This window comes from Mytilus galloprovincialis, chromosome 1 (genome assembly GCF_965363235.1).
Source record: "Mytilus galloprovincialis chromosome 1, xbMytGall1.hap1.1, whole genome shotgun sequence".
Lineage (NCBI taxonomy): Eukaryota > Metazoa > Mollusca > Bivalvia > Mytilida > Mytilidae > Mytilus > Mytilus galloprovincialis.
This window is the reverse complement of record NC_134838.1, coordinates 101,989,259-101,999,853: the sequence shown is the minus strand read 5'-3', so window position 1 is coordinate 101,999,853 and position 10,595 is coordinate 101,989,259. Positions and strand designations below refer to the sequence as shown.

The window sequence follows — 10,595 nt, the reverse complement described above, 5'->3', positions numbered from 1 at the left end:
CCCTATAAATGTCCCTCAATTGCTAAGGTTTTAACAGAGGAATTCCAAGAACTTAAACCTGTGATGTACCATTCTATAGGTGTATCCTTTGATCTTCAATGTAAACAATAAGTACCAGCTTATCTCAAAAGCAACTACACAAAATTTGAAATCAATGGTTTTAATTATTGCTGACCACTAAAACTAAAACTGAAAGTTAATTTGAAAGGAAGGTTTCTGTTATGGACCTGATCAATCAGATGAACAGGAATAAATTATAATTAAATGTACATCACCCTACGAGAAATATTTTAATTTATTATTTTACACACTACACAAATTGATATGTGTAGAAAACTCTTTGAGAATTTTATTAAAATAAATCCAATACAACATGTATGTTTGTTTAAAGCTTAAGGTGGTATGGGTGTCTTCCACCATCTTGGATTGTAAAAAACAGAGAACCTAAGGTCCAAATCTTTTATCAAGTTGGTAAAATTTGGTGCAGGAATGCAGATATTTAATGTGAATTTTCATTTAAAAGAACCAATTTATAAGAATATAACTTATAAATATTAATATTTTCACAAGTGTAGATTATTTGTGGTTGTTTTGAAAGGTTTTTAAATCGGCATTTCAAGGGGAGGTATCTCTAAAACAGTTTATTTTCTGAAGGATTCTACATGGAATTTTCCTATTTTTTATTTCAACAGGAAAAAATGTACGGTGATCCTATCTTTTCTTTTGATATTCTCAAAGCATTGTCTGAAAGCTATCTTTTCCTAATTTATTTTACAATTCTATCATTTTGTTTAGTAGTTAATCACAAAATAGTGTTTTTTCCTGTATAATCCTTACAAAATATGTAATTTTGTCACAATCTGTAGCTTGAAAAAATGTGCGGTGACCTATCATTTTTATTATATTTTTGAACATGTATCAATAGATTCTTTATTTTGGCAAAGCATGAGCAAATTCTATCATTTTTATTTACGACTCCCATACTACCTTAACTAGCTAGGAAATGATTTCTCTCAATCAACTATAAACATTTTGATAAATACAATTTTTATGTTCCCACATTTATAAGTTGTCAAGACATAAAAATGCTAAATGAAAATCGGGAATTAAAGAGCAACAGTTTACACACACTTCTTATTTTAAAAGTTGTATGAAAATTGTTTATATAATCTATAAATTTTCTGGTATATAGTCCATGGACATGCGCTCATATTACCAGATTTTGAAATAATGTAACCCAGAGTTAGAAATTTCAGCATTTATTATAGTAAAAGGTTCTCTAATGTAACCATACCCTGTAAAATTTAAAAACAAACTTGTTTTTCTTTAACATTGGAAGAAAACTATTGAATTTATGACAAGTAATTCAGATCTCGACTTAATCTACACACCATGATTACCTTACCCTTCTTATGGAATAACAAGAAGAAGTATATGACCCCTTTTGTAACTATCTAATAAAAACACGTAACACTGTTAGAACACCTTTTAGTACTGTTGCTTATGAAAATGTAAATATAATTATTTTGTCTAATCTACCATGCATTTTACAGAATGTGAGTCGCAGGTATGCTTGGTAGCAGCAGTAATGGCATAAACTAATAGAATAAAGCTTGTATTTGTTAAGGTTCCACTACAGTCAAAATATAGGACACTTCATAAACATCTAAACTTTGCCTGTATTTTTATGCCCAATTTATGAGCATTATGTTTTCTGGTCTGTTCGTTTGTTCATTAGTCTGTTCGTTCGTTCATTCCTCCGTTTGTCTGTCCTGCTTCAGGTTGAAGTTTTTGGTTGAAGTTGAAGTCCAATCATCTTGAAACTTAGTATACATGTTCCTTATGATAATAAACTCATCATAGATATCATGATTAAAATTTTATATTTACGCCTACAAAAGACTCATCAGTGACGCTCGAATCAAAAAATGATTTAAAGGCCAAATAGAGTACAAAGTTGAAGAGCATTGAGGACCAAAAATTTCTAAAAGTTTGCAAAGCTAATCTATTCCTGAGGTAGAAAAACCTTATTTTTTTCAAAAATTCGTAGTTTTGATCTTTCGGATGATTTTTATACGACTGCAAAAATTGAAAATTTTTTGGTCGTATATTGGTATGACGTTGGCGTCGTCGTCGTCGTTGTTGTCGTCGTCGTCCGAATACTTTTAGTTTTCGCACTCTAACTTTAGTAAAAGTGAATAGAAATCTATGAAATTTTAACACAAGGTTTATGACCACAAAAGGAAGGTTGGGATTGATTTTGGGAGTTTTGGTCCCAACATTTTAGGAATTAGGGGCCAAAAAGGGTCCAAATAAGCATTTTCTTGGTTTTCGCACTATAACTTTAGTTTAAGTAAATAGAAATCTATGAAATTTTGACACAAGGTTTATGACCACAAAAGGAAGGTTGGGATTGATTTTGGGAGTTTTGGTTCCAACAGTTTAGGAATTAGGGGCCAAAAAAAGGCCCAAATAAGCATTATTCTTGGTTTTCGCACAATAACTTTAGTATAAGTAAATAGAAATCAATGAAATTTAAACACAAGGTTATGACCACAAAAGGAAGGTTGAGATTGATTTTGGGAGTTGAGGTCCCAACAGTTTAGGAATTAGGGGCCAAAAAGGGGCCCAAATAAGCATTATTCTTGGTTTTCTCACCATAACTTTAGTATAAGTAAATAGAAATCTATGAAATTTAAACACAAGGTTTATAACCATAAAAAGAAGGTTGGCTTTGATTTTGGGAGTTTTGGTCCCAACAGTTTAGGAATAAGGGGTCCAAAGGGTCCAAAATTGAACTTTGTCAAAAATTGAATAATTGGGGTTCTTTGATATGTCGAATCTAACTGTGTATCTAGATTCTTAATTTTTGGTTCTGTTTTCAAATTGGTCTACATTAAGGTCCAAAGGGTCCAAAATTAAACTTAGTTTGATTTTAACAAAAATTGAATCCTTGGGGTTCTTTGATATGCTGAATCTAAAAATGTACTTAGATTTTTTATTATTGGCCCAGTTTACAAGTTGGTCCAAATCGGGGTCCAAAATTAAACTTTGTTTGATTTCATCAAAAATTGAATAATTGGGGTTCTTTGATATGCCAAATCTAACTGTGTATGTAGATTCTTAATTTTTGGTCCCGTTTTCAAATTGGTCTACATTAAAGTCCAAAGGGTCCAATATTAAACTAAGTTTGATTTGAACAAAAATTGAATTCTTGGGCTTTTTTGATATGCTGAATCTAAAAATGTACTTAGATTTTTAAAGGCAGTGCTTTAAGGCCTGACTTTCAAGTCATGAGGTTCATCTTTCCTTACGCAAATCTTTGCTGGGGGTCATTTTGCAAGAAATAGATCCGGAAATGTTTAAATTTCTCCTCTACTTTTTGTGGTATGTATTGGTTTTTGTTCCTTTCATTTACATTGGGAAATAAAGAAACGATCAGTGTGTATTGTTCGTTTTAAAAATCTGTTTATTAATGTGTCTTTTGCATTATAAGCAGTCAATCTGATTACAAACTATCATTATTCGAATTCCGTGTGGAAAGAGGTCCGTTCAATTTCGAGTACTATTTGCGATCTAAAGATATTTTAAAATCATTTCACTCGTTGATATAACATGATATTATAATTAAAAGTCGACTGACCGTGAATTATATTGCATAATATACAATTTAAAGTATTTCTGTACGTGAAGCCGTATGATGTTATAGTTATTTCGGTCTCAGTTATGTAAAATATGAAATTATCGTTCCTGAATAGGGTTCCACTATTTAAAGACAAGAAGCGTCAAAAAGTGATAAGAAGCGACAATAAAATTAAAGTAGCGATAAGAAGCGACAATATAATTAATTTAGCGAGAAGAAGCGTCAAGAAGACTATATAGCGACTATACATAAATAAAAAAAATGTCATTGCAACAACTTATTCCCCATAGATATTAAAAAAAAACATGCATTATTTTTTATTATAGGGGCGGTTATAAAATATTTTTTATATTACTGTACATTGATAGATAAAAATATGTTTTTATTAAGAAGAAAGGGATTAGTTTTTATTAGATATAAAAAAAAAAAATTATATTTTATGCAACACGTTAAAAATTGGCCATCAAAACAAAAAAATTTCAATTTCCTTATAAAGAATTTATTGAATCAAAACCATGCAATATCATTTCCTTTCTAACAGTGAAATTCTTCTTTTTCATAGGGACATATTTGATAGGTGTAGCTTCACCCTATCACATCAAATGAGAATAGCCTCGTGAGAGAATTACGATTCGCTTGTCCCTTGTTAGTTATTGTCACTTCGTCACTAAATTAAACTTCTTGTCGCTGTTTGTCTCTAAAATTCTTCTTGTCTCTTATTAGTGAGACCAGTCAGTTCCGTCCTTAACTTCCGTTTTTGCACTGCAAAACAATCACACAATTAACGATGCCTAGTCCTTGTTGGTGTGTACCTGAGTGTCATTTAAGAGGAGGACTTGCATTTCTAAATGACTTAATAAGAAGGAAAAGTTGGATCAACGCCATGGCTCAAACGTAGATTGTCATGTGCGATGCAATCGTAGAACCCATATCAATCAGCTGTTGTTTGCAAGGCACATTTTACTGAAAACGACTACGTTCAGGAAACTATTCATGGTAAAACTTTATTTTCTTTAAGAAATATTTACTGTTATTTATATAATCGCCATGCAAGTAAACCAAAGTCTGTTTGCAACCGCAATTATCGTTTTAGAATAAAAAGGGGGGTGAATTCAAGACGTCATAACTTTTGGGATTACGATTCAATATCATCTGTTTGACATTTTTTGGTTAATACTACAATTGTATGGTTTTTCTACAAGAGATATATTATACTGATAATTATTTTAGCAGTAATTATGTAAATTTCGGTTGTAATGACAAGAATTCATGAGCTATGCCTCGGGCTTTCTTGAAAAATATCAATGACAATGTAAACAGGAACAAAACATTGACATGAATGATGCTCTCCACCTATGTTATAGTTATTTAGGTATGTGTGTTGCACAAGTCTTTCACAAGTTTCAAAAAAGCTAATGTTATAAAACTTTTTTCAGGGCACATACCCACTTTATAGAGACTTGTCTACTGCCATGCATTCCCATCCTATTTTCATGCACCATTTGTAAGCAAGAGACTGAATGGTTTACAAAATTAAAACTCAGGACGGTGTCCCGTTAAACCAAAAGAACTAAACTGGATGAATATTGTAGGAGAAATCTAGAGGAAAGTTTTGATTTGTGAAATTGGTTTTCCTGAACAGATGTACATTCATCCTGCAGGAAAGATTTATAACTGTCCACCACCAACTGACGAGCTAATGTTGAGCTTCACAGATGGAATTACTCAAACACCATAAATGCCTATGTTTTCAGCACAGATTTCACAAATCATGACACAGCTGTGCATTTTTATGCCCCACCTACGATAGTAGGGGGCATTATGTTTTCTGGTCTGTGCGTCCGTTCGTCTGTTCGTCCGTTCGTCCGTCCGTCTGTCCCTCTTCAGGTTAAAGTTTTTGGTCAAGGTAGTTTTTGATGAAGTTGAAGTCCAATCTACTTCAAACTTGGTACACATGTTACCTATGATATGATCTTTTTAATTTTAATGCCAAATTAGAGTTTTTATCCCAATGTCACGGTCCACTGAACATGGAAAATGATAGTGCGAGTGGGGCATTCGTGTACTGGGGACACATTCTTGTTTATACCTGTCATGCCTGTTAAGAGTCGAAAACTAAATATTATTTTTATATAAATAAACATATATTGTGTCATTTTAGAACTTATATTTTTCCAAAGGATGCATGAATGAAAGTAGTGAAATTCATTTTGCTTTGATATATAGATTTGAATTACAATTGTTCATGTTATTGTAATGCATATAAAAATAAGGAGATGTGGCACAATGTAAATATATGATATTCTGTGAGTTTATCAAACTAAAGGGGATAAGAAATGGGTATAAGCAGTTACAGGACTGTACTACTGTACAATCTCCAACAATGAGAAAAACTCATACTGTAAAGAGAATTTCATATTTACAAGTAAGTTTTGTTTTTGCATTGAATAATTTTCTTCTATTGTCTTAAAAGCAAATATGGGAAGTGGTTAAAATGCTACTGAGACAGCTTTTATGGCCAGCAGATGTCATTGTTACCTTGATTAAAAACTCCTTTTTAGCTCACCTGACCTGACTCATCACTGGTTTTGTCGTCCATAAACTTTTACAAAAAATCTTCTCTGAAACTACTGTGCCAAATTTAACCAAACTTAGCCAAAATCATCATTGCGGTATCTAATTTAAAAAATGTGTGGTTAGACCCGGTCAACCAACTGAGATGGCTACTATGGCCAAAAATAGAACATACAGGTAAAATGTAGATTTTGGCTTATAACTCTGAAACCAAAGCATTTAGAGCAAATCTGACATTGGGAGAAATTGTCTCTTCAGTGAAGATCTATCTGCCCAGGAATTTTCAGACAAATCTGACAACCCGTTGATGGATTGCTGCCCCCAAATTAGTAATTTGAAGGAAATTTTGCAGAGTTTGGTTATTATCTTAAATATTATAATAGATAGAGATAAACTGTAAACAGCAATAATGTTCTGCAAAGTAAGATCTACAAATAAGTCAATATGACCAAAATTTTAAGTTGACCCCTTAAAGAGTTATTGCCCTTTATAGTCAATTTTTAACAATTTTCATAAATTTTTGTATTTTTTGTTAATTTTTAAAAAATATTTTCAACTGTAAATACTGGGCCATGTTTATTATAGATAGAGATAATTGTAGCACCAAGAATGTTCAGTAAAGAAAGATCTACAAACACATCCCCATCATCAAAAACACAATTTTGTCATTTTATATGTGTCCGTTGTTTAATATGCACATAGACCGTCCAAGGTGAGCGACACAGGCTCTTGAGAGTCTCTAGGTCATTAATACAGGTAGATAACTTTATCATGTTTATACTGAAAAATAATTTTGCTTGGAGGGAGAATTTTAAAAAAGTTCTGTCTTCAAAAGAGTTGACATGTTACTATGTACATTAACCATTATGTTACTTGATGTTCTAGCAATACACACAGAACGGAGACTAGTCAATCTTTGTGAATTATTTTTCATAGGATAGGAGTAATTGAATATGTGTATATAATCAATAATTAAAAATAGTTTTATTTACATTAAAAAGGAAAAGTTCTTATGTCTTAAAAATGCATTTCATGGCGAGGTACAGAAAATATACTGTAAACAGTAGACTATAGATATAGGTGAACTAGGTACAAGAGAACTCTAAATCTTAAATACTACAAACCACCTCTGTTCTATGGAAGATAATGATATAACTGGACTAGAAATACACTCAACCTGTAATTAACTGCCTTTACAGCGCTTTCGCGCTTTGATTGATTATGGGCCCAGTTTTAAGTTGGTTCAAATCAGGATCCAAAATTATTATATAAAGTATTGTGCAATAGCAAGAAATTTACAATTGCACAGTATTCAGCAATAGCAAGAAATCTTTAATTGCACAGTATTGTGCAATAGCAAGAAATTTTCAATTGCCACTATTGTGCAATAGCAAGAAATCTTCAATTGCACAGTATTGTGCAATAGCAAATATTTTCAATTGCACAGTATTGTGCAATAGCATGAAATATCTAATTGCACAATATTGTGCAATAGCAAGAAATTTTCAATTGGAGTTATCTTTCTTTGACCAGAATAGTAGTTGAATCAACTTAAATCATTGTTTTATACAATATACAATGTATATTCACTTTTACTACCAACTGATAAATTAAAACAATCTTTACCATTCAGTGATAACAAGCACTTTATTTTACATTTTAATATTTTATGATGTATTTAAATGAGTAGTTATTGTTGCAAACTCCATTAGAAATTTGAATTGAGATAACTTTTAGAAAAAGGGAAAGGGGGATGTGAAAAAAAGGGGGGGTTTAAATTTTTCTTATTTCAGATTTCATAAATAAAAAGAAAATTTCTTCAAACATTTTTTCAACAGCATAGTGAATTGCTCAAAGGAAAAAAAATATTTTAAGTTCATTAGACCACATTCATTCTGTGTCAGAAACCTATGCTGTGTCAACTATTTAATCACAATCCAAATTTAGATCTGAATCCAGCTTGAATGTTGTGTCCATACTTGCCTCAACCGTTCAGGGTTCAACCTCTGCGGTCGTATAAAGCTGCGCCCTGCGGAGCATCTGGTTCTGATTTGTTAATGGCAAATTAGAGATTTCCCCCATTTTCACTGTCCATTGAATATAGAAAAGGATAGTACGGATGGGGCATCCATGTACTGTAGACACATTCTTGTTCAACCTATAATGAATAAAGTCCTAAACTATATGAAGATATCTTCTTTTAACACACACTTAACATTGGGCAACATTAAGCTTTTGTGGTGAGGATATTGACTGTATTTGATATATGAAAAGATTCTAAGGTGTATTTCTGTCTGGCAATTTTTTCACCGCTCGACTTCATTTTCATGATTCATTGTTCAAGAGTCAAAAGATATGAAAAGAAAATCTAATATACATTTCCTTGGCAAAAAAGAAAAACGATAAAAAGGGGAGCAACAAACTAAAGTTTGAGCAACACAGAACCCACTTAAACAGGTTTTAATCTAACCTGTTCCTGAATGGTAAGCCGAATCTGCTTCACTTATCGCGTTCCTCATGACAATTGCAATACACATTTCATTGTATTATCGAGGACAAGAGGATGGTTTATGGTTACGACCATTGGAACATGGTTATATATAACAATTGTATCTGTTACTCTCTAAAATCCTTGTTAGAATAGTGGTGTTGTGAACAGCAACACCGTATCAAGAAAATCGTTAATAAAGGAGACCCAACCTCTGAAATATAATAGATGGGAGATATATATTCATATCACCTATGACTTTTTATTGTTTCTTGAAACCCAACGAAATAGTACAGGTTAATTTAAATAACTTGATTTGGCTGTTCAATGTATTACAAACTTGCTCTTGAATCGGAAAAAAACACTCACAATTAAGGCTGCACTTACAAGTATGTGTATACGTACACAACTTGAATTACACCTTTTCTGTTGTATGGTATTAAGGTTTTTATAGACGTGTATGTCCTAACCCAGAAGTTGCAGGAAACAGATTCGAAAATGTCTTGATTATTTTGGGGAATTTGTAGATTTTAGGATGCTCATAAGACGTACGTACAAAGCCAAAGACAATCATAGAAAAGTACCAAGTGCAGGAAGTATGCATACACAATGCACATCAATGAACGACATTCTAGTAAAAAAGTACAAGTAAAGCAAAAATATCGAACTCCAAGGCAAACTGAAAAAGGTAGGAAGTCCATAAAAACTAACAAAATCGGAACAATTGAAAAACAACAACCTTGTTCTTAGTTGGTGCTGGCATTTCCTAGAGAAAATTGTGGGGTTTAACCTGGTTTTTGTAGCTAGCTAAAAATGGTTCTTATAAATGACAACGAAGTCGACGAAGAAAGCCAAATACTGTATGAAGACGTTTCTGACACGCACTGAATAGAAGTCACAACAAAAGTATTCATGAACAATGTCAATTTTTCACCTTGCAATATTTTAAACGGTGGCAAAAATATTTATAAAAGTCGAAAAAAATCTGAATTTATACAGGACAATGAGAAAGATGAATGGGACATCGAGGTGAACGATGTTAAAGGAAAAGTTGGTATTGTTGTTGACGATAAACTGAAAAGATCTCCAATCACATGGACAATAAATCATAGGGCTAGAAGACCGTTATAATAGAAGAAAGCTACCAAACTTCTGTCTGGTCCATCATAGAAATAAAATTCGAAACCGCAAATGGAATACAATGTAGTATAAATGTGTTAGGAACTATAATTGCCACTTTTGTTTTTTTGTGAATGCTGAGTCAATTTTCCTATAATTGTTGGAGGGTTGGAATCAAATTTGTTTGTTGACTCTATTAAGTGTTTTCGTTGTTACTGGAAATGGAATACTCTTTCTTTTGAGAAAATTGTCAAAAATATACCATTTCAAGAAGACAGTGTAGACATTCGATCGAGTAAAGTAATTGCTTAAAGACAATAATAGTACATGCTAAACATGAAATGGCAGAAAGATAGGCTTCGTTGAATAGTTATTGTGTTATGTCTCCAGAAGTTTAATGAAAAGTAATGACCAAGCACTAGCAAGAGTTCTGGTGAATGCATTTAAGGAAATAATTAATGTCAAATTATTTATTGCTACATAGACGGATATCATACTTTATAAAGGGACACATGTGACTTTGTGTGTATCAGTTATAAATATTGGGACAGTGTTGAGGTATAGATCGATAATGTAAACTGTCATATTGACGAGAAAAGATGTCAGACTTTTTTTTTACAGTTACCTCAATGTATGGACAAGAATCTTATGATGAAAAGAAGTCTCTTAACACTGGAAGAGGACGATCAATTTTGGAATGTGTTATTATTTGGAAATTTTAATGGAAACCCTGGAGCAACATTATTGAGGATACATTTGATAAAATTACAC

The 10,595-nt window shown here is 32.2% G+C and overlaps 1 long non-coding RNA gene across 1 annotated transcript; it reads left to right on the top strand.

Annotated features, from left to right (window-relative positions):
• The first annotated feature begins 4,141 nt into the window (after window positions 1–4,141).
• LOC143047677 (uncharacterized) lies at window positions 4,142–7,143 on the top strand. Its single transcript, XR_012969628.1, has 2 exons — window positions 4,142–4,639; window positions 5,080–7,143. It is a non-coding gene; the product is annotated as an uncharacterized LOC143047677 (long non-coding RNA).
• The last annotated feature ends 3,452 nt before the right edge of the window (window positions 7,144–10,595 follow it).